This window comes from Chiloscyllium plagiosum, chromosome 25 (assembly GCF_004010195.1).
Source record: "Chiloscyllium plagiosum isolate BGI_BamShark_2017 chromosome 25, ASM401019v2, whole genome shotgun sequence".
NCBI lineage: Eukaryota > Metazoa > Chordata > Chondrichthyes > Orectolobiformes > Hemiscylliidae > Chiloscyllium > Chiloscyllium plagiosum.
This window is the reverse complement of record NC_057734.1, coordinates 5,706,398-5,728,023: the sequence shown is the minus strand read 5'-3', so window position 1 is coordinate 5,728,023 and position 21,626 is coordinate 5,706,398. Positions and strand designations below refer to the sequence as shown.

Below are 21,626 nucleotides of genomic sequence, written 5' to 3'. Positions count from 1 at the left end.
GAAGTCCATCATCTCATTTATAAGTTAACAATTTAAGATTAGATTAGATTACTTACAGTGTGGAAACAGACCCTTCGGCCCAACAAGTCCACACCGACCCGTCGAAGCGCAACTCACCCATACCCCTACATCTACCCCTTACCGAACACTACGGGCAATTTAGCATGGCCAATTCACCTGACCTGCACATTTTTGGACTGTGGGAGGAAACCCACGCAGACACGGGGAGAACGTGCAAACTCCACACAGTCAGTCGCCTGAGGCGGGAATTGAACCCGGGTCTCAAGCGCTGTGAAGCAGCAGTGCTAACGACTGTGCCACCGTGCCACGATAAACTGGATGCAATTTATTTATTTAAATTGTGGGCCTCATCAGTGCCAGTTGTACCTTATTTTTGATAATATCTGCAAATGTTAACCCAGAGTACCTTAGAAATTATTAATGAGAATTATGAACGATTCCTGCATTAACCTTTATTTAATACCACTGTCTCACTCATTCTTTCACTGCTGTCAGCTTAAAATTCTAATTAACAGTGCCCCACATTGAACAGTTTTACCTCTTCAAGATTTGCATTTTGTTATTATCACAATTCAAAGTGTCAAGCATTCAATGAATTACTTGAGTTGGCGTGGTGAGTTAGAGACAAGCTTCCAATTGTTTAACTGTGACCTCATCAGCCACACAAAACCATATTTAGGGTAATACCTTTGGGTACAGAAGGATCAATGTTTTCAAAAAATATATATTTGCTGCTAACTTCACCTATTGTCTTGCACTAGCTCAAATACGGAGATATCTAGAAAATTAATGCTTTCCACGCGTGCTGTGCCTTTAAGTTCAATAGAGTGATGAAAATTGTTCTAATTCTGCTCCTGTACAAGTCCAAACATCTTATATCAACTCAAATGCAGAAAACTGCATCACCTATTGAACAAGTTAACAAGACTGAAAAAGGAGCCACTGAAATCCAAAAACCAGTCCCCAAAAATCAAAACATAGCCCACATGAGACCTCAACAAGGGCTCTTTGGGGGGGGGGGGGGGGCAGGCAACCATTGAGACCGGCTGTTCCTAATTGCCCTAGAGAAGGCAGTGATCAGTGGTTTTCTTAATTGCTGCAGTCAGCATAGCCAATTGCGTCCACAGTGCTTTCATGTAGTGTTCCAGAATTTTCAGAGTGGAAGAAGAAACAGTGTTATATGTCCAAGCCAGGGTAGTTTGTGAATTGGAAAAAGAATTGGAGGTGATGTTATTTCATGTACCAACTGCCCTTTCTCACCTAAATCATCAAGATCGTGCTTTGGAAATGCTCACAGAAGAAACCTGGGAGAGTAGCTGCAGTGCATCGTCCAGATGGTACCTACAGCAGCCACACAGCAACAGTGAAGGAAGTGGATATTTATAGAAATTGAATTCGATGAAATGTTGCTTATCCTCAAATCAGTCACATTTGACATATAGAAGCCAATTGAGTTAGTAACATAAGATCCATTACATTCTGGTGATACATACTTTGAACTGAATACCAGTACTTTAATAGTCTGGACCTGTGAGTTAACTATAAAACAACAGACATCACATAACTTAAACTAGCTAGAATCACAATTAGTGATGGTTAAAACAAATTAACTAGCCAATGCTTTTCTGAATCTCTACAAACTACCCAGAGAGCTCAAGACAAAGCCTTTCTATATTGGATTGATGATTGAAAACATTAGGTTCCCACAGCACTGAATCAAAGTGCTTCAGTATGCAATAACTATCCATGGTTTTGAAATTCAACTTTGATTAAGAACATTTCCCATGTGTCAAAGAACCAGCATTCAGCCACTCTTGAAAACAGTTAAAGTAAAATCAGCTGCTCGTCAGCTCCCTCATTGCTTTTGTGGCTGACTTTGAGGCAAACTAATAATGAGCCATTGCATTCTTAGACAATGATACAGCAAGGTAAACAAACATTTAAAATATTCAATATTCCCCAGTCTTCCAAGCACAAAAAAGTTAAATCTTTTAAATGTTATACTAAGATTGTGCAAAGCATTTTTCAGTGGTTTGTTGTCAGCCTATCAATGTTAGCACAATCAATGTTATGCTTCATTAAATGCAAGTGCTTCCACAGGAACTGTCACAACATTGACACTCCACAATGCTCGGGAAAGTACAACTAAAATTCTCTATGCATCAAGTGTCCCCATCTTAGAAAACAAATGCTGGGAAATAAGGAGATGGGGTGAAGAGCAAAAATTCAAAAGGGTAGCAACCAAGGCAACACAGCTGTAAATCACTATCACCTCAAAACGTTTTGTAAAAGATACTTGACAAAAAAGAGAAATACAAGCACAATAACCTCCTGTACTTGTACAGCCCTTTGATGTAGTAAATCACTTAAGATGAAGTATTAAATGTAACTTTGCATCGATGTTTTCTAGATTAAATAGACTGAAATACCAATACAACATACAGTTGTGCCAGATGGCCAATTTGCAAATTGAGGTCCTTCAGGACTTCAAATTTAATCAATTAAACAATTTAATTTCCCTTGTGGGGCAAATTAGGTTTTACATCTTCCAACTAATGACTTGAGGACTTTTCTTTTTAAAATGTATGATTCTTTGGAAGCCACTAAATGACCTGCTTTCTTTGCACTAATTCAGTCAGCACTGTACACACTACACACTCCCAAGCAAAAAAGTTCGAAAGCAAATTTGCAACTTAATTAACTTTTACTTAAGTGAAGAGAGAAATGTGATGCTTAAAAAAACCCTTCAAATATTTGTTTTCCTGTGTGTATTTGACTATATGAATTATGAAGCCTGAAAGAATGATACATCGAAATAGAATCACAGAAAACAACAGCTGCTGATGTTATTTGAAGCTACGCATATGTAGTGATGCACCTGAGTAACAACCTCTCCAAGGAACTCTGTTGCTTTAAAGGACAAAATTCACCAATATCAGGGAATGCAAAAATGGTTTAAGAGAGATGGTATTATGGCATGGTGGCTCAGTGGTTAGCACTGCTGCCTCATAGCACCAGGGTCCCAGGTTCGATTCCAGCCTCAGGCGACTGTGTGGAGTTTGCACATTCTTCCAGTGTCTGCGAGGGTTTCCTCCGGGTGCTCCCACAGTCCAAAGATGTGCAGGTCAGGTGAATTGGCCATGTTAAATTGCCCTTAGTGTTAGGTGTATCAGTCAGAGGGAAATGCGTCTGGGTGGGTTACTCTTTGGGGTCGGTGTGGACTTATTGGGCCAAAGGGCCTGTTTCCATACTGTAGGGAATCTAATCTAAATACACAAGTCACTTCAGCTTTGTACAGTCGTTCTCCCATAATGAGTGTTTCATCAGCAGGATTTGGCTGTAATGTGATTGGTGAATTGAGTTTGTTTTTTTTTAAACATAATGCAAACTCCTGTAGTTTATTATGCAATTCCATCCCTAGCACTAAGTGTCACAGTCAGTCAGTTATGTGTTTTGTAGTAAAGTGCTTCATGGAAGGTACAGTGCTGTACTCAGTCATTTTAGGTCCTGTTTTTTGCAAATCTTACTGTGTTTTCATGAATATGGAAGGACAAAGTTGCAAGAATGTCAACATGAAGTATCTAGGTGAAAAAAAAATTTCAGGTGGCAACCGTTAAAGAAAGGCTATAACACTTTAACAGAAGCTCGAAGCATTTTGAGCGTAATGAAGAACATGTGATATTGTTTGTGCAACAGGAATAAAAAGGTCTACACTACACACCATTAGAGACAATGCGGATATAGAATGGAAGCAAACTGCTTTGCTAGAATAAGTCTGAGTGCTAGCAAATCTGAGATTACGAACGAGGGAACTTGAGGAAATGGAGCAGCTTCTAAGTGTGTAAATGGAACCTAACGAAAAAAAGGTTGAAAATCCTGGCTTCAGTGCTAGTAGTGGCTGGTTTGCTGGATTTAAGAACCACTATGCTTTTCATAACTTTAAGTTATGTGTCAAAGCTGCCAGTGCAGATGAGGAAAGTGTACTGTTATTTCCTCCTATGGTGAAAAAATTATTTGAGGAAGGCAACTACACCTTTAGATCAAATCTTCAGTTTGAAGAAGATAGGTTTATACTGGAAGCGAATGCCATCCAGAACCTACATTTCCAGCAGTGAAGCACTCCAGATTTTAAGGTTGCAAAGGATCGTATGACTGTTGTTGGGTGCCAATGCTCCTGGTGACTTAAAGCTTAAGCTGTGTTGGTGTACCATGATGCCAAGCCAAGAGCCTTGAAAAAAAGGTTTCCTTAAGTTCACTCTAGGTGTTTACTTCAAGTCAAGCAGAAGAGGTTGGATGATGGGGCATTTTTTTCTAACCTTGATGTTTGAAGATGCTTTTAGAAATTATTGCAGGAGAAAAGATTTGGATTTCAAGATTTTCCTCATTCTGGACAATGCCCCAAGCCATCCTCAAACCATTGGTGAGCTTTCTGAAAACATCAAAGTGCTATTTCAACCTTAGAACACAACCTTGCTCATTCAACTCATGGACCAAGGTGCAATAGCAACTTTTAAAATTTATTATTTAAGGCAGACATTCAGAAAGCTGATCACAGCTACTGAGGGGGATAATGAGGACAGTGATTTTCAATTTTGGAAAAGATTTAACATTAAGAATGCTATGACATCATTGTGGAGGCCTGGGGTGATGTCAGTAAGGACTGCTTGCATGCAGTCTGGTGGAAGCTTAGCCCAAATTTCCTTCTTATTTCAGAGGAGCTTCCAGCGAACAAAGAACAAAGCAAGTTGGATTTGAAGAAACTGAGACTGAGGACATTTGCGGAGCTGCTCAAGTCCTATTGTGAAGATCTCTCCACAGATGATCTACAATAACTTATTGCTGTGGGGGAAATTGAAGCTCGAGATGAAGACGATGAATTCCAATATGAAGCACCACGAGAACTTTCCATTTCTGTCTGCTATCCAGAAGGAAGTTGAGAAACAGTTGCAACTCTTAGAAGACAATGTGAACGCAGCAGGATAGCAGTTTGTGGCATTAAGTCTTATCTGGCATCCTATGAACAGTTTTTTCATGAAAGAAGATAGATGGCAGGCAAAGCAGCAAAAACTACATGTTTTTTTTTAAGCCAACCCTCAAGAAACAGTCAGAGGACAATGAACTACAGCCATCCACTTCCGGACTAAAATATTTTCTTTCATTGTAACCCTTCTCTCAGAACTGCACCTGAAAGTAATGATGATGCTCATGACGACCCTCAGCCTCCATCTTAATACAGATAGTTCTTCTATAGCATGATAATTGTGTTCTTGTGCAAAAATTACACTTTAGAAACAGCGCTTAAAATGTTGGTGATGTAATCACATTACAGCCAACACATGTTTTAAAAGTTCATGCATTAGAAACAATGTCCACAATTCATCAATCGCGTTACGAGGTGTGTTATAACAGAACAACCTGTACAGTACTGTAACCCAGCAACTCAATGTCCTTAAAGTGTTAAATTTATGGTATTATTTCATTAACATTAACTCAGATTGTGCCATCGTTTGTGTTAGGCTAACTATTTTTGTTTCAATTTTTACTGATATTTTTAGTGGTTCGCCTCGAATCCCATTTTTCCCATAAGCCCCATTATTTCTATTGCACGATTTTCTATAACACAAGTTCACATGGGAATGCAACTACCACATTACAGCAAAATAGACTGTATTTAGAAAATATTGCAAACAAATGATATAGAACTACAATGAATTTTTCAAGCAATGATTGTAATAATTTGTTAGACCAGCATCATGTATATATTCATTAGGAAAGGCAGTTTCTCTCATATACCTCATTTGTTCTTCTCACTTACATTGTAAAAGGACAAGTTACATTATCTCAAATTCTCATTTCTGTTGTTTGAGAATTTTATCCATGAACTTTTGTTCAGGGAAATCAAATCAATTACCTCCTCACATGCATTACATCTCTAATCCTTGTGCTAGCATCTCATCAGAAGCATGACAAGACAGGCAATTCCTATTGACATCAAAAAGGCATGAATGCAGACAAGAAAAACACCCAGGAAAATGCATCTCAGTTCATCAATTAAATTCTAATGCATTTCAAGGTGCAAATAATACTGGATAAAAATAGGACTCAGCAAACCTTTTGGATTGGCACCACTTCCAAAATTATCATTCCTTCCACTTCCAACACTCAGTAGCAGCAGTTGTGTCATCTACAAGATGCACCCACGACCACCTCAATCTAGAATGATAAGGGCAGTAGAAAAATGGGAATACCACCATTTGGCAATTTCCCTTCCAAGTCACTCCTGACTTTGAAATACATCACTGTTCCTTCAGTGTCTAAATCCCAGAATTCCCTTCTTAAATCCATCGTGGATCTACCAACAGCACATGGACTGAAGCTGTTCAATGCAGCAGCTCACTACCTTTTCAAGGGCAACTAGGAACAGGCAATAAATGGTGACTCAGCCAGCGACACCCACTTCCCACAAGTGAATAAAGAGTTTTTAAAAATATAGTGGGTCTAAATTAACAGCAAAAACTCACATGTCAAGTTGTTTTATAAATGCAACTAGTTATTGTTGTTGATGAAATATCTTAACGAAGTTACACATATACTTTTCATGCAATAGAAGATCCTTCTTCTACTAACAAACTATCCAGACCACCTACAAATATTCAGTTGCAGTATAGCACATTTCTGGAATTATATAGAGCAAGTTTGTGTTTTGGCACAACCAAATGATCTAGGATAACTTCCTCATTTGTTAACACCACCAGTCAGCTCTCTCTAAAATATTCAATGATGTGTTTAACCCACTGGTAACTGTGTGGAGTTTTATTAATGGAGATAAAAATGGCTGTGTCACAAATCAGGATTTTCAATAAAGTATCATTACATCAGAATGACAACACTCCTCAATAGAATGCCAAGCTCATTATTTTGATCGCAGAATATGGATACACCTTAAATCTTACAAAATCTATCCCACTGCATTTCTGCAGTGCATTTGCAAACCAATTTTGGCAGTCAGCTGCAGTTAGCTTTCCACATTGTGGTCTGGCAAAAATCATTTCACACTGCACATGCAATTTACTTTGCCAAAGGAACTAGGGCCATGGGACAATAAGTTCAATTTCAGCACAGAGATTGTGGACTCAACTATTGCTCCTTCCCTCAGTAACTGCTTTGAAGTCAATCGGTGTGGAAGGGAATAGAAAATTTTAAAGCTTCAAAACAAAAATGATTTTTTAACCAACATTCACCTATCTTAAAAAGCAATCAATTGTTCACTTCTGACATTGTCAGTGTATAAAACAAAAGCAAAACCTAACATTTGCATAGTTAAATATCATTCTTATGACCAATGTGACAACTGTATTGCACATGACAAGTGGGAGTTCATTTCCATTTCCAATGCATTATCAAGTCCAAGATGGCAATTCGGCTAGAGGGCGGAGGAGTGGGTGGAGAGAGAGCGCGTGTTATAAAAAAGTAATGTTCTGGTTTCAGAGACAAACCTCATGAGTGGGAATATCAAGAATTCCAATAGGTAGCTGACCATCATACAAGAAATCAAAACATTTGATAAACACAATTTTGATTTACAAATCAGATCATGGTTTCGGACAATTGCAGTGATTCCTCTATTTGATGAGGTAATCCAAAGGAACAGATGCTAATTAAAAATTAAATTGTAATTGAGAAAACTAGGTGGAAAATTAGCAAGCAGGATGCCAAACATAGTAATCTCCAGATCACTTCCTGTATTAATTTCTGTTCTGAAGAAGGATCTTTGGACCAGAAATGTTAACCCTTTTCCCTCCATAGATCTGCTGAATCTTTCCAACATTTTCTGATTTTGTTAATTCCAGTATCGTATACGATGAGTATATAAATAAGAGAATAAGACAGGTGAATGCATGACTTGAAAGATGGTGCAGTAGGGAGGGTTTCAAATTCTTGGGACACAGACTAGCTCTGGAGAAGACAGCACTTGTAAGATGGGTAGCACTTCAACAGATTCAGGCAGAGTTCCTTGAGGGGCTTTCCTCATACTGTCAAAAAGGTTCAAAACTAATTCTGCATGGACTAGGGAACCAGAAGCGAATACTCCATGTATGATACCAATGTGCACAATAATACAAGGAGGACAGATAGCACTAGAATAATACATTAATAATTGCAGTGAAGGTAAGGGAGAAATCAAAACTTATCAAAATCAGTGGTGTATTGTTTGTATGCAAATTAGATTGGTGAACTACATATGCAATTATTTTTTAAAAATTCATTTGTGGGATGTAGGTGTTGCTGGCTGGCCAGCATTTATTACCTGTCCTTGAAAAAGGCGCTGGTGAGCTGCTTTCTTCAACTACTGCAATCCACAATGCCATTAGGGAGGGAATTCCTGGATTTTGACCTAGCAACAATGGAGGAAGTGCAATATATTTTCAGATCAGAGTAGTGAATGGTTTGGAGGGGAACTTGACGTTGGTAGTGTTCCCATGTACACTGTCTGCTGCCCTTATCCTCAATGATGGAAGTGGCCATGGGTTTAGAATGTGCTTTTTGAGGATCCTTAGGTGAATTTCTAGAGTGCATCTTGTCGATAGTACACACTTCTGCCACTGAGTGTCGATGTGGCAACAAGTGGATGTTGTGCCAATTAAATGGGCTGCTTTATCCTGGATAGTGTCAAGCTTTGAGTGTTGCTAGAGCTGCATCCATCCAGCCAAGTGGAGAACATTCCATCATACTCCAGACTTGTGCCTTGATGGCAGACAGGCTTAGGTAGTTAGGCGGTGTGTTACTCGCTACAGTATTCCTAGTCTGCTCTTGCAGCCACGGCATTTAAATGGCAAATCCAATTGAGTTTCTTGTCAATCGTAACCGCCAGGATATTGACACTGGGATATTCAGTGATGGCACTGAAAGTTAAAGAGCAGTGGTTAGACTGCCTCCTACTGATGATGGTCATCGCCCGGTGTTTCTGTCACCAGAATATTACTGGCAAGATATTATCCAGATCTTATTACATTTGAACATGGACAGCTTCAGTGTGTGAGAAATCAAAATGGTTCTGAACAATGTGCAATAGTCAGTGAACATCCCGATTTCTGACCTTATAATAAAGGTCATTGATGAAGCAGCTGAAGTTGTTTGTGCTTAGAACACTGCCCTAAAGAACTCCTACAGAGATGTGCTGGAGTTAAGATGACTGACCTCCTACAACCACAGCCATCTTCATTTGTGCCAGGTATAACTCCAACCAGAGTGTGCCCCCGATAACCACTGATTCCAGTTTTGCTAAGGCTCCTCGATACCATACTTGTGTAAAATGATTTCTCCCTTACCTTCACTGCAATTATTAATGTATTATTCTAGTGCTATCTGTCCTCCTTGTATTATTGTGCACATTGGTATCATACATGGAGTATTCGCTCCTGGTTCCCTAGTCCATGCATTGATGTCAAAGCTGTCACTCTCACTTTCAGGAACTGGATGGTCCTGGCAGAACTCCAACTGGGCATCAATTAGCAGGTTATTGCTTCATAGCACTGTTCATGACACCTTCCATCACAATACTAATGATTAAGACTAAAAGTAATGGGGCAGTTATTGGATGGATTGGATTTGTCCTGATTTGCATACAGGACATACCTGGGCAATTTTCCACATTGTGGGGTAGATGTCAGTAGTGTAACTGTACTGAACAGGTTGGCTAGGGAAACAGGAAGTTCTGGAGCACATCCTTTAGTACTATTGCCAGAATGTTATCAGGGAGCATACACTTTGCAGTAGCCAGTGGCTCCTATCATTTCTTGATATCACTTGCAATGAATCCAATTACCTGAAAACTGGTATCTGTAATGCTTGCGACCACGCAAGGATACCAGTGCATTTTGCCATGTAAAATTAGAATTTTGCAGTAATTACATATCTGGCTTGAGGAAGAAAGGAAAACCCCAAAGAACTTTGGATGCTGGAAATCTAGAACAAAAACAAAATTGCTCGCAAAACTCAGCTGGTCTGGTAGCATTTCTGGACAGAAATCAGAGTTAACATTTTGAATCCAGTGACCCTTCCTCAGCACAGCTTAACAGAACAGACCTGCTAAGTTTCACCAGCAATTGCTAATTTTGGTTTGCTAAATACTCCTGTTTACATTAAAAATAGGAAAAGGAGGCAGATCCAAGGACAGAATTTATCTGGCTAGAGCCAAGGAGCAAGAAGGCTGCAATACACTCATCAGTGTAATCTACAACTAGTGGAAACAATGTAGACAATTAAATCTGAAAATAAATTACCAAAAGATACAAACATTATAGAGTAATTATATTGGGTGACTTTAATTACACAAATACAGACTGGGATAGTATTAGTGTTAAGGACAAAGAGCAGCAAGCACCCTTAAACTGTTTGCAGAATCTTCTACAGCACCAAGTGCCCAGTCCAAGTTCATCAAATGTCAGGGAGCGAACGCTTAGAGGACAGTTATCATTGTATCATGTAACTTAGGAATAGCGTAAAGATGATAATGGACAATCAAGAGTAAGATTAACTAACTGGGTGAGAGCAGACTTCAGAGCTGGGCCCAATTGACTAGAGCCAAAAAGGTTAGCAGGAAAGACTACAGCTATAGGCTATCTTCAAAGAGATGAAAGTGAAGGCTGCAGATGCTGGAGATCAGAGCTGAAAATGTGTTGCTGGAAAAGCGCAGCAGGTCAGGCAGCATCCAAGGAATAGGAGAATCGACGTTTCGGGCATAAGCCTTCCTGAAGAAGGGCTTATGCCCGAAATGTCGATTCTCCTGTTCCTTGGATGCTGCCTGACCTGCTGCGCTTTTCCAGCAATCTTCAAAGAGAAGACAATTCCACTACAATCAAGATATATTCTCAAAAAAAAAGTTGGACAAACAAATCCAGGGCTGCATTGATGAGAAAAGGATATAGAAGTTAAGTTAAGATATAGAAGACATATACTTTTGACAGGTTTCAGGTAGAAAAACACATTGAGAACAAAGCTGAATGCAAAATGCAGATGAACAATGAAAAAACACCTAAGAAAAGTAAAATGGGGATATCAGAAAAAACTAGCAGCAACAGCCAGAGGTATCCCAAAGTCTTCTTTGGGCATCGAAAAGAGTGCTAAAGGAGAAGAGCAATTAGGAACGAAAAAAGTGATTTACACTTCGGGGCAGGGAGCATGGCTGATGTATTAGATGAATATTTTGCATTTGTCTTTTCCAAGGAAGTAGATGTTAACCAGGCTTTGGTAACAGTGTAAAAACAAACTCAAAGAACTCACCAGAAAAATTCAAAACTGAAAAAGGATGTATCAAATAAGCTGTTGACACTTACAAGTTGACAAGTTCCTAGACCAGATGAGATGCATCCAAGGATAAATGAAGGAAGAGTGGAAACTGCAGAGGCGTTGGCCAAGCTCTTTTAGTTTTCAAACATTACACACTTCTTCACAAAACATGCAAAGATAAACCCAACAATTACAGATCAGTTAGTTTAATGTTGTGGAAAACTTCTAGGGACAATTATTTGGGATAGAATTAATAGTCACATAGACAATTATGGATTGGTAAGGATTGAGCCAATATAGATTTCACAAAGGGAAATTCTGTTTAAGTAACTTGCTGGAATTCTTTGAAGAAGCAATAGAGGATTCAGGAGTGTAATGCTGTTGATATGGTACATGTGGACTTCCAAAATGGCGTTCAAGAGAATGTCACACAACGGAAAACAACTTGTGAGAAAAAGTTAAGGTCATGGAATAAGGGGTCAGTAGCAACATGGACAGAAAACTGGCTGAGTAATAGAAAACAGTTATGATTAATGAATATTTTTTCAAGCTGGAGAAAGTTTATAATGAAAGTTTACCATATTGGGACCCTTGTTTTTCTATTTTGGATTATTAATTCTAGATTAATAATAGAGATCTTGGCATACAAGGATCAATTTCCAAGTTTATGGAAACTTTAGTTTGTAATGTTTTCATGTTTTGACAGTAGGACAGTGTAGAGCTTCAAAAAGGATACTTACAAGTTGGTGGAATGGGCAAATAGGTGGCAGATTAAGTTCAATGTGGTCGTGTAAGGGGACGCATTTCTGTGAAAGATGGCATGACAGCGTAAACTCTAAAGGGTGTGCAGGAGCAGAGGCCTTGGTGTATATGTGCATAGGTTATTAAAAAGGAAGCAACACACAGGGAGAACACTAATAGCACATTCATTAATGGTGGCATAAAGTACAAGAGGTAGCAGGCTATATTGAACCTCAACAAAGAGTTCAGGAGGGGATGCCAGGCATATTTAAAAATGAAGTTGTCAACCTAATGAAGCTGTAAAACAGGACCACTTGTATGCCAAACACCATAACCAGCAGGTGACATATGAAGTTAAATAATTCCACAACTAACAGATCAGATTTGTACTGTGTAGTCCTATCGCATCTAGTTGTGAATGGTGGTGGGCAATTAAACAAACTCTATGGATGAAGAAGCTCCACAAATCAACTCATTCTTAACAAAGGGAGAGGTCAGCACATCAGTACAAAAGATAAGGCTAAAGCATTCACAACAATCTTCAGGCAGAATGCCGAGTGGATGATTCATTTTGGCCAATCCAGTAGTCCCCAGCATCAGGTGCCAGTCTTCAGCCAATTTGATTCACTCGGTGTGTTATCAAGAAATGCTTAAAGGCAGCAGATACAGAAAAGGCTATGCCTTGACATTAATCATTAGTATTGAAGACTTGTGCTCCAGAGCTTGCCAGACCCCTAGTCAAGCTGTTCCAGTACAACTACAACACTGATATGTACCAACAATGTGGAAAAGTGCCCACTTATGTCCTATAGACAAATACCAAGACAAATCCAACACGGCCAGTTAATATGCTATCAGTCAGTTCTTGATCACCACTAAAGTGACAGAAGGTGTCATCAATAGTGTTATCAAGCAGCTTAGCAATAATTTGTGCATTGAAGCCTAGTTTGTGTTTCACCAGTGCAACTCAGCTCATGATCCCATTATAGCCTTTGTTTAAACATGGACAAAAAATGCAGAATTCTCAAGGTGAGGAGAGAGTGACTGCCCTTGATGTCAAGGACACATTTGACAGTGTGACATCAAGGGACTCTAGCATAAGAGGAGTCAGTAGGAATCATGAACCAAAACCTTCTGCTGATTGGGAGTCATTGCTAGCCCAAAGGAAGATGGCTGTGGTCGTCAGAGGTCAATAATCTCAGCATGTGGAAATCTCTGCAAACAAAACGTTCCTAGGCCTAACCATTTTCAGCTGCTTCTTCAACAACATTCCCTCCATAAAAAGTACAAGTGGGGATGGTTCCAAACGATTGCACACTATTCGGGACCAAGCAGTCCATGTTCAAGTGCAACAAAAGCTGGACAATGTACAGACTTGGGTTGATCAGGATCAAGTACCTGTTGTGCCACACAAATGCTGGACAATGACTATCTCCAATAAGAGACTTAACCACTGCCTTTTGACATCCAATGTTACCATCACTGAACTCCTCACTCACATCCCCTGGGCTACCATTGACCAGAAACTGAACTGGATTAACCACATAAATATAGTGACTGCAACAGCAACCAATTCATTTTCCTGACTCCCCAAAGTCTGTCCACCATTAATAAGACACAAGTTGGGAGTGTGTTAGAACACTCCCCACTTGCCCGAATGAATGCAGCTCCAGCAACACAAGAAACTTGACACTATCCAGGAGAAAGCAGTCCACTTGATTGACACCATATCCACAAAAGTCCACTTTCCTCACTATTAACATTTAGTAGCGGCAGTGTGTACCATCTATAAGATCTCCAGCTTCCTTAGTTAGCATTGGCTTTTCTCATTGGAATGTTAAAGACTGGACTCATATTAAAAGTAGTAGCCAAAGCAGACTCAGATGCAAGGTAGAAATCACCTTTCCAGAATTCAACTTAAATCGCTGTTTTGTCTAAACAGGAACATAATTTCCTATGATACATATTTGGAATGGAGTGGGGGTGGAGGACAGTCAATGCAAATAACAATGCCTTAAAAATGGCATTGAATAAGGGCAACAAAGGAATCACAAAAATAACCCACGCAAGCCAATGTGTTAGAATAAGTGAGCAAATGCTGGAACAGAAATAATTTATTTCCACATTAGTGGTGTTGGGATTTTGAACAAATCTGAAACTGCTGCGCAATAAGCAAACTGATGCGCTATCATCTGCAGGTGAATTATTTGTACATTTGGACAAGTATTGCAGAGGACACCACATTTTGCAGTGTAATGTTTATGTACTTGTTTTACAGTACAATAAAATTGACCTCATAAGATCTTCAGTAATAGGTGAAACTACTAATAGGCCTTTCAGCTCCAAAGCCAGTTTCCCCCCTTCAATAAGTTTCTAGCTAATCGGATTGTAGTCTTCCCTACCTGCCCCCCATAACCCTTGGTTCCCTTTGTTGTATATTTTAAATGCCGGATCTGTGCAAGATGAACTGTGGTTTAAGTGTTTAACAGGCTTTATTCACAGTGTTTTAAAATCTCCATGTTTCAGCTTTGGCTTCCATCACTTTCTACAATTTACTTACTTTTCTCAGTCATCTAGGGCTTAATTATTTAATTGTACACAATCAAACAGAGAATTGAACACTGTACCCTTATTAAAAATTTGTCAAACCCAGTTTTGATGAACCAAACTCCGCTACCTAACTGGGGAAGAGGATCCCAAAGTCTAATACCCCTCGTTGTGAAGTCTATAATCAGAAGCATAATTTTACACAAAGCAGAAACATCTGATCTGTCGATCCTCCTCACAATCTCACATGCTTCAGTAAGATCTTCAAAACTTAAAATGGACTCAAGCCCAAATTGCCCAATCTTTCATCATAAACCAACCCCTTCAACCTAGAACCAGTTGCACAAATGCACTTCCCACTGATTTTATAAGAACTGCCACTAAACCACAGATAGTAGCAAAGACAGCCAAAAGCTTAACCAAAGTGATAGGTTAAAAGTACATCTCAAAAGGAGGGCAAGAGGTAAGAGAACATTCTCTTTATACTTTTTGAAACTAGCTTGATTCATAGCAGACCATCAAGAAATGGGGTGCTGCCACTTAACTAGAAGTGTTAATGGGGTAAACATAGTCCCTTATGTGAAAAGTATCATCGGACTTGCAAAACTGGAAAAATTTAGTGACCTGATTTTCACTAAGAACCCTAACAAAACTACAACTTTACATATATGACCAAATCAAAATACCTCCTCTTCAAACATTAGATAAAAATAATACCTTAAGATGTTATTCAATTTAAACAACCTATGCACACTGAGGACAGTGATCTTTTTCTGGAAGCATTTCAAATATTTCATTTATTTGTATGTGATATTAATGGATGGGTGATAACATGGTACATAAAAATAAACAGAATCAAATAACAAAAAAAAACAAAAATCACAGGAACAAAACACAAGCAGTTTGTAGCCATTAGACTAGATTTGCTCTGCTGAGGAGTCAAGTTTCTGCAAATGGTTAATGCAGTCAATGTTCTGATGTTTGCATCCGTAACAAAATAAGTTTTCCAAACTTTTCCAAATGACTTACCAGCCAATTTCTTTTTCTCTTCTCATTGGACCCTCTGGCTTTGGAGTCAGAAGTTTACATAATTTGTCAAATTTAGGTTATGTACATAAACAGGACTAAAAGCCATAATAGATCTAGTTTACATATGATAAAATGGCTACGGTATTACATTTAAATGGAGAGGCAGTGACGCAAAGGCAATGTCCGTAAACCAGCAATGCAGAGGGCCAGGCTGATGTTCTGAAGAGAGTGGTTCAACATCACACCCCCCCTCCTCCATGGCAGTTCTTCAAATTTAAATTCAATTCATAAAGCTGGAATTTAAAGTTTCTGGAATTCCAACAATGAAATCAATGTTGATTCTAAACCAGTGTTAATTGTTCTAAAAATCATTTTGGTTCAATTACACACTTTTAGGGAAGGAAATCTACTGTCTTTACCTGGTTTGGCCTATGTATGATGCCAGACCCACACTTATGAAATCAGACTGATCACCTGGCTTCGACCTAGGTACCTGAAATAACCTCACACCTAGTCCTGTCCCTTCCTTATTAACTCAGAAGATCTCTCCCACACACTTTGAATCATACGTTTCAGACATAAATCTCAGGCACCACCAGTTATTATATACTGTTCCACAGCAAGACACACCCATCAGAGGTGACAGTACAGTAAAGATAGGGAGAGTATTGCCCTGGAAGTGCTCAAAACTGACTCCAAATCCAATGAAGTCTCAGAACATCAGGTCAACATAGCAAGAAAATCTGATTACCACCTAGCAGCACTCTCCAGCTGATCAAAGCAGTACTCCTCAAATGTTGAAAACCACTTGGAAGAAGCACGAAGAATGAAAAAGGTGCAGAAAGTTACTCAGATATCGAGGGGAGGACGTTGAGATGGGGACTTCCACGACCACCACCTTCTTGGACATGTCCTTCCTGGACTAGGGCAACCTTCCATCACACTAAACGTTAATGTGCACAAGACATGTCATTTATTGTATCCTCTACACCAGGGAGACCGGACGCCTTCTCGCAGAGCGCTTCAGAGAACTCTCAGAGACACCTGCACCCATCAACCCCACCGCACCGTGGCCGAACATTTCAACTCCCTCTCCCACTCTGCAGATGACACGCAAGTGCTGATCCTCCTCCATCACCACTCCCTCCCTACCTTACCCCAGTTCCAACCTTCCAGCTCAGCACCATCCTTATGACCTGTCCTGCCTGTCAACCTTCCTTCCCACCTATCTGCTCCACCCTCCTCTCTGACCTATCATCTTCACCCATTGCGCACTCAGCTACCTTCCCCCTCATTACATTCTTTACAGCATCAGAAGAGATCCTGTAGGGCCTTGTGGATTGCACAAAATCAAAGTTCAAGATATGGATTAAGCCTGAACAATCCTGCTCGATAAGAAATTCGCGCAATAGCAGCACACTTGAGCTAATGAAGCCGGAATTGCATTATAACCAATACACACTTTAAAATTTGGCAATTTAGAAACAGTGTCCCCAATTTGTCAATCGTGTTATAGTGAATTAATGTTAATGAAACGCACATTATAGTTGAACAACCTGTAATTAGAAACATTCTCAGAACCTTAAGTGAAGTTTGAAGTGGATAGTATCTCGCTGGACCAAGTAAGTTTATCTATTTAAAACCAATTTCAACTGAACATGGTAGATGTGAAGCACAAGTTAGATAAAAAGACAAATAGCCAGAAGTAATTTTGCAAAGATGAAGGAATGTTTGGAAGAAAGTTGAAGTTTATCATAAGGAACAAACTTGTATGTTACATTCTACCTACTTTCCAATGTGGCACAACATCTTGGACAATAAGTAAGGATCTCAAAAAAAAACATTTGCAATGTGAATGCTATGATGTGTGCCACAAATTCATATACAGGTCATAAGGCAAATGGAACTTCAAGAGGAAATATAACAAAAAGGTGACATGCAAAAAAGGAAATGTCAGCATTTTGGCAATTGAATTGGAGCTGAAAAGCACCCGAGATCTAATAAAAACAACGCGTAAGATCCTGCAGCAAGTTACCGAATTCCCAAAGGCTGTCCACCATTTACAAGCTTCAAGCCAGGCATGATGTAGAGGTGCACCGGTGCTGGACTGGGTTGGACAAGGTCACAGTCAAAACTCACACGACACCAGGTTACAGTCCAAATGAGTTTATTTGAAAAGACAAGCAGCACTCTGAAAGCTAGTGTTTTCAAATAAACCCTTTGGACTATAACTTGGTGTCATGTAATTTTTGACCAAGTCAGGCACGAGAACAAATACTGCCCACTTGGTTAGATAAAGAAGAAGCCAACTTGACTGGCAAAATATCCAGAAGCATCCTTTTCCTTCTTCTCACTAGCAGCACTATGTACTGCAGAAATTCATCAAGTTTCCTCATATAGCACTTTCCAAACGCATGACCACTACCATCTCAAAGGACAAGATCAGAACACTATACCACCTACAAGTTCTTCTCCAAGCCACTCACCATCCTGACTTGAAAATATATTGCTATTTCTTCAGGGTTTTTGGGTCAATATCATTGAATTTCCCCCCTAATGGGATTATGGTTCTACCATCAGCACATGGACCACATGCACTGTGGTTCAAGGCTGTAGCTCAATACCACTTTCCCAAGAGCAACTAGGAATGGGCACTAAATAGTGGCCTAGCTAGGTGATGGCCCCAACCCATGAGTGAAGTAAAAAGAAAATTCAAGCCTGACTTCACATTCTATCAAATCATAGTCATCAAATCATGAGTGATCTGCTCAAGGCCTCAAAACCTCTTTAAGAGCTCACGGATATTTGAAATCAAGTTGCTGAAGACCATCTACCTCTTCTTTCAATACTACCCTCTAGAACATCTGGGGTAGAAGATTCCAGACATTCACCACCCTCTATCTGTTTGTTACAGAAAGACCAGTTCAGGACATACAGCAGATCAGTCAATAGATTTTCATGTAAATTTAGTTCAAGGACTCCAGAGGAGGTCCAAAATCTTCTTTACTATCCAGCCGACAGACAACTAGCCAACAAATACTTTGCTTCTGATTTTACTTCTTGTTAGAAGTGACAACAGTAAAGTCATAGCTGGTTCCTCTTTTGACCAGTACAGAAAAGATATATCCATATAACCATTTAATTCTACTGTCATATGATTGAGACTCAGAACATTGAACGGTACAGATATCCTAGCTATTTACGTTTCATTCCATTTAATCAATTTTGTACCAAAAGAATATTATAAATCTCAAGGGACAGAATTACATCATTTTGTAAATCACTTTCATGAGGATAGGAGGTGCAGACAAGAGAAAAGAGAAGAAGATTTATGATGTCATGAAGTATTTTAAGTATAATCACCACTGTGATAAAAGGAAATGGTTTATAGTGGTTCAATAAGACCGCTCACCACTCAAGGGCAATTAAGGATTGACAAGAAATGTTGCACCAGTGTTGTCCAAATCCTCTGAAATTAATATAATAATTATTTGTGTACAGCAAGATCCCACGAAGAGATAAGAAATAATGTCCAAATAATCCAATGTTTGTGAGAAGGATAAAAATTGGACAGAAATAATTCTTTTGTTTTCTATTTTAAAAAAGTGCCCTGGCATCCTTTACAGGCACCTAAGACGACGCTTGGTGCTGCAGCTCTAATCTGAACGTACAGAGGAACCTCAAATTATATGAATATCAATTATCCAAATATCAGATTATCTGAAGGAGATCTCAAGGTCCCGATAGAAACATTACGCCAAAGAGCTGTTTCAACCCTGATCGCGTCTTTTGTTTACAGGTACAATGATTAAAAATGAACTCTGCTCACTGAAATGCTTCCGAGAACAGTCCTGAACAGTCCAGGCACCGTCTCTAAATGACTTACCGCCCGCCTCTCTTCCACCACACTTTCCCTGAAGCTCTACACTGGGGTGAACCCTAAACCCCCCTTCTCCAGATAATGTCTCCAACATTGTCCTGTACAGGGTAAAGGTGGAACCTGTCAAAACGTTGTGTGCATGTATGCGCGCGTGGCCCACAAAGGCAGCAGCAGTCTTACTGTTGGTGTACAGTCCAGCTGCCCCCAGGGGTGGGGGTGTTGTCGGATGGGGAGCGGAGGCACGGACGGGGGTCGAATAGTGGGTGAGGATGGATGGGGGTGTGTGGGGTTGGACGGGGTTCTGGGAAGGCGAAGGAGTAGTGTCAGACAGGGGTGGGGGCAGGCATAGGGTGGGGGCTCGCGTGCAGTGTGCTTTTGCCTAGTCTCCTGAACAGGGAGCAGAGTTCACAGAAAACTCTGAGCCCCAGAGGAAATCAATTAACCGAATAATCAATTATCCGAGCGAAATAGTGCCCGCCCATCTCATTCGGATAATCGATGTTCCTCTGTACTTAAATTTTTTTGAAAATTATTTGCAAACAAAAGATGGGGCAAAGTATTTATGATACCAGAAAGCCCAAAAAGCTCAATATTCGCAAAAACCCAACATTCCCGATATCCTAAAGGCTAATAGAGTCATAGAGATGTACAGCATGGAAACAGACCCTTCGGTCCAACCAGTCCATGCCAACCAGATATCCCAACCCAATCTAGTCCCACCTGCCAGCATCCAGCTGGCAGGTGGGACTATTCCTATTCATATACCCATCCAAATGCCTCTGAAATGTTGCAATTGTACCAGCCTCCACCACATCCTCTGGCAGCTCATTCCATACACGTACCACCCTCTGCGTGAAAACATTGCCCCTTAGGTCTCTTTTATATCTTTCCCCTCTCACCCTGAACCTATGCCCTCTAGTTCTTGACTCCCCGACCCCAGAGAAAAGACTTTGCCTATTTATCCTATCCATGCCCCTCATAATTTTGTAAACCTCTATAAGGTCACCCCTCAGCCTCCAGCGCTCCAGGGAAAACAGGCCCAGCTTGTTCAGCCTCTCTCTGTAGCTCAGATCCTCCAATCCTGGCAACATCCTTGTGAAATCTTTTCTGAACCCTTTCAAATTTCACAACATCTTTCCGATAGGAAGGAGGCCAGAATTGCATGCAATATTCCAACAGTGGCCTAACCAATGTCCTGTACAGCCGCAACATGACCTCCCAACTCCTGTACTCAATAATGAATGCTATTTGAAAGACTAGAACAGGGTGGAAGCCCTGGTTAGGTCACATCGGAGCCAGTGTGAACAGTTCTTGGCACGGATACAATGGTCTTTTTAAAAGAGTGCAGATTAGATTTGTCAGAATTTTATGCACACTCCAATGGCTAAAATGTAAGGAGACATTATACAAAATATGGTTGCATTTCATGGGATTTGATCAAATCACCCCTCCAGCTTCAATGTTTTTGATTAGTAATAGGAACAAATTGTTTCTTGCTGCCTATTTTCACTGACCAGAGTGTGCAGGAAAGGAGACAATCTAAAAAAAAATTAGAGCCAAAGCTTAGAGTAAAATTAGAAACAGTTTTACACACAAATGTGATAGAGGTTTGGACATCTTCTCCACAAGATGATAAATTAACCCAGATAAATTGTTAATTTTAAATTTGAGACTGATACATTTTTGTGCAGTGGTAAGTTATTGCACTAGCAATTCAGATTTATACTTTGGGCCATGGGTTCAAATCCTTCCATGACAGCAAGTGGAATTTAAATTCAATAATAAAATCTGGAATTCAAAGATAGTCTCAATAATGGAACCATGAAAATATCAAATATCTTTAAAAGTTCATCTAATTCATTAATATCCTTTAGGGGAGGAAATCCACATAGAACAATACAGCACAGAACAGGCCCTTCGGCCCATGATGTTGTGCCGAATATTTGTCCTAGCTTAAGCACCTATCCATGTACCTATCCAATTGCCGCTTAATGATTCTGACTCTGCCACTCCCACAGGCAGCGCATTCCATGTCCCCACCATTCTCTGGGTAAAGAACCTACCCCTGACATCCCCCCGATACCTTCCACCCTTCACCTTAAATTTATGTCCCCTTGTA

The 21,626-nt window shown here is 39.9% G+C and overlaps 1 protein-coding gene across 1 annotated transcript in view; it reads right to left on the bottom strand.

The window, feature by feature from the left end:
• Positions 1-21,626, bottom strand: part of zdhhc8b (zinc finger DHHC-type palmitoyltransferase 8b) — a 222,144-nt gene that overhangs the window by 112,516 nt on the left and 88,002 nt on the right. The window lies entirely within an intron of this gene.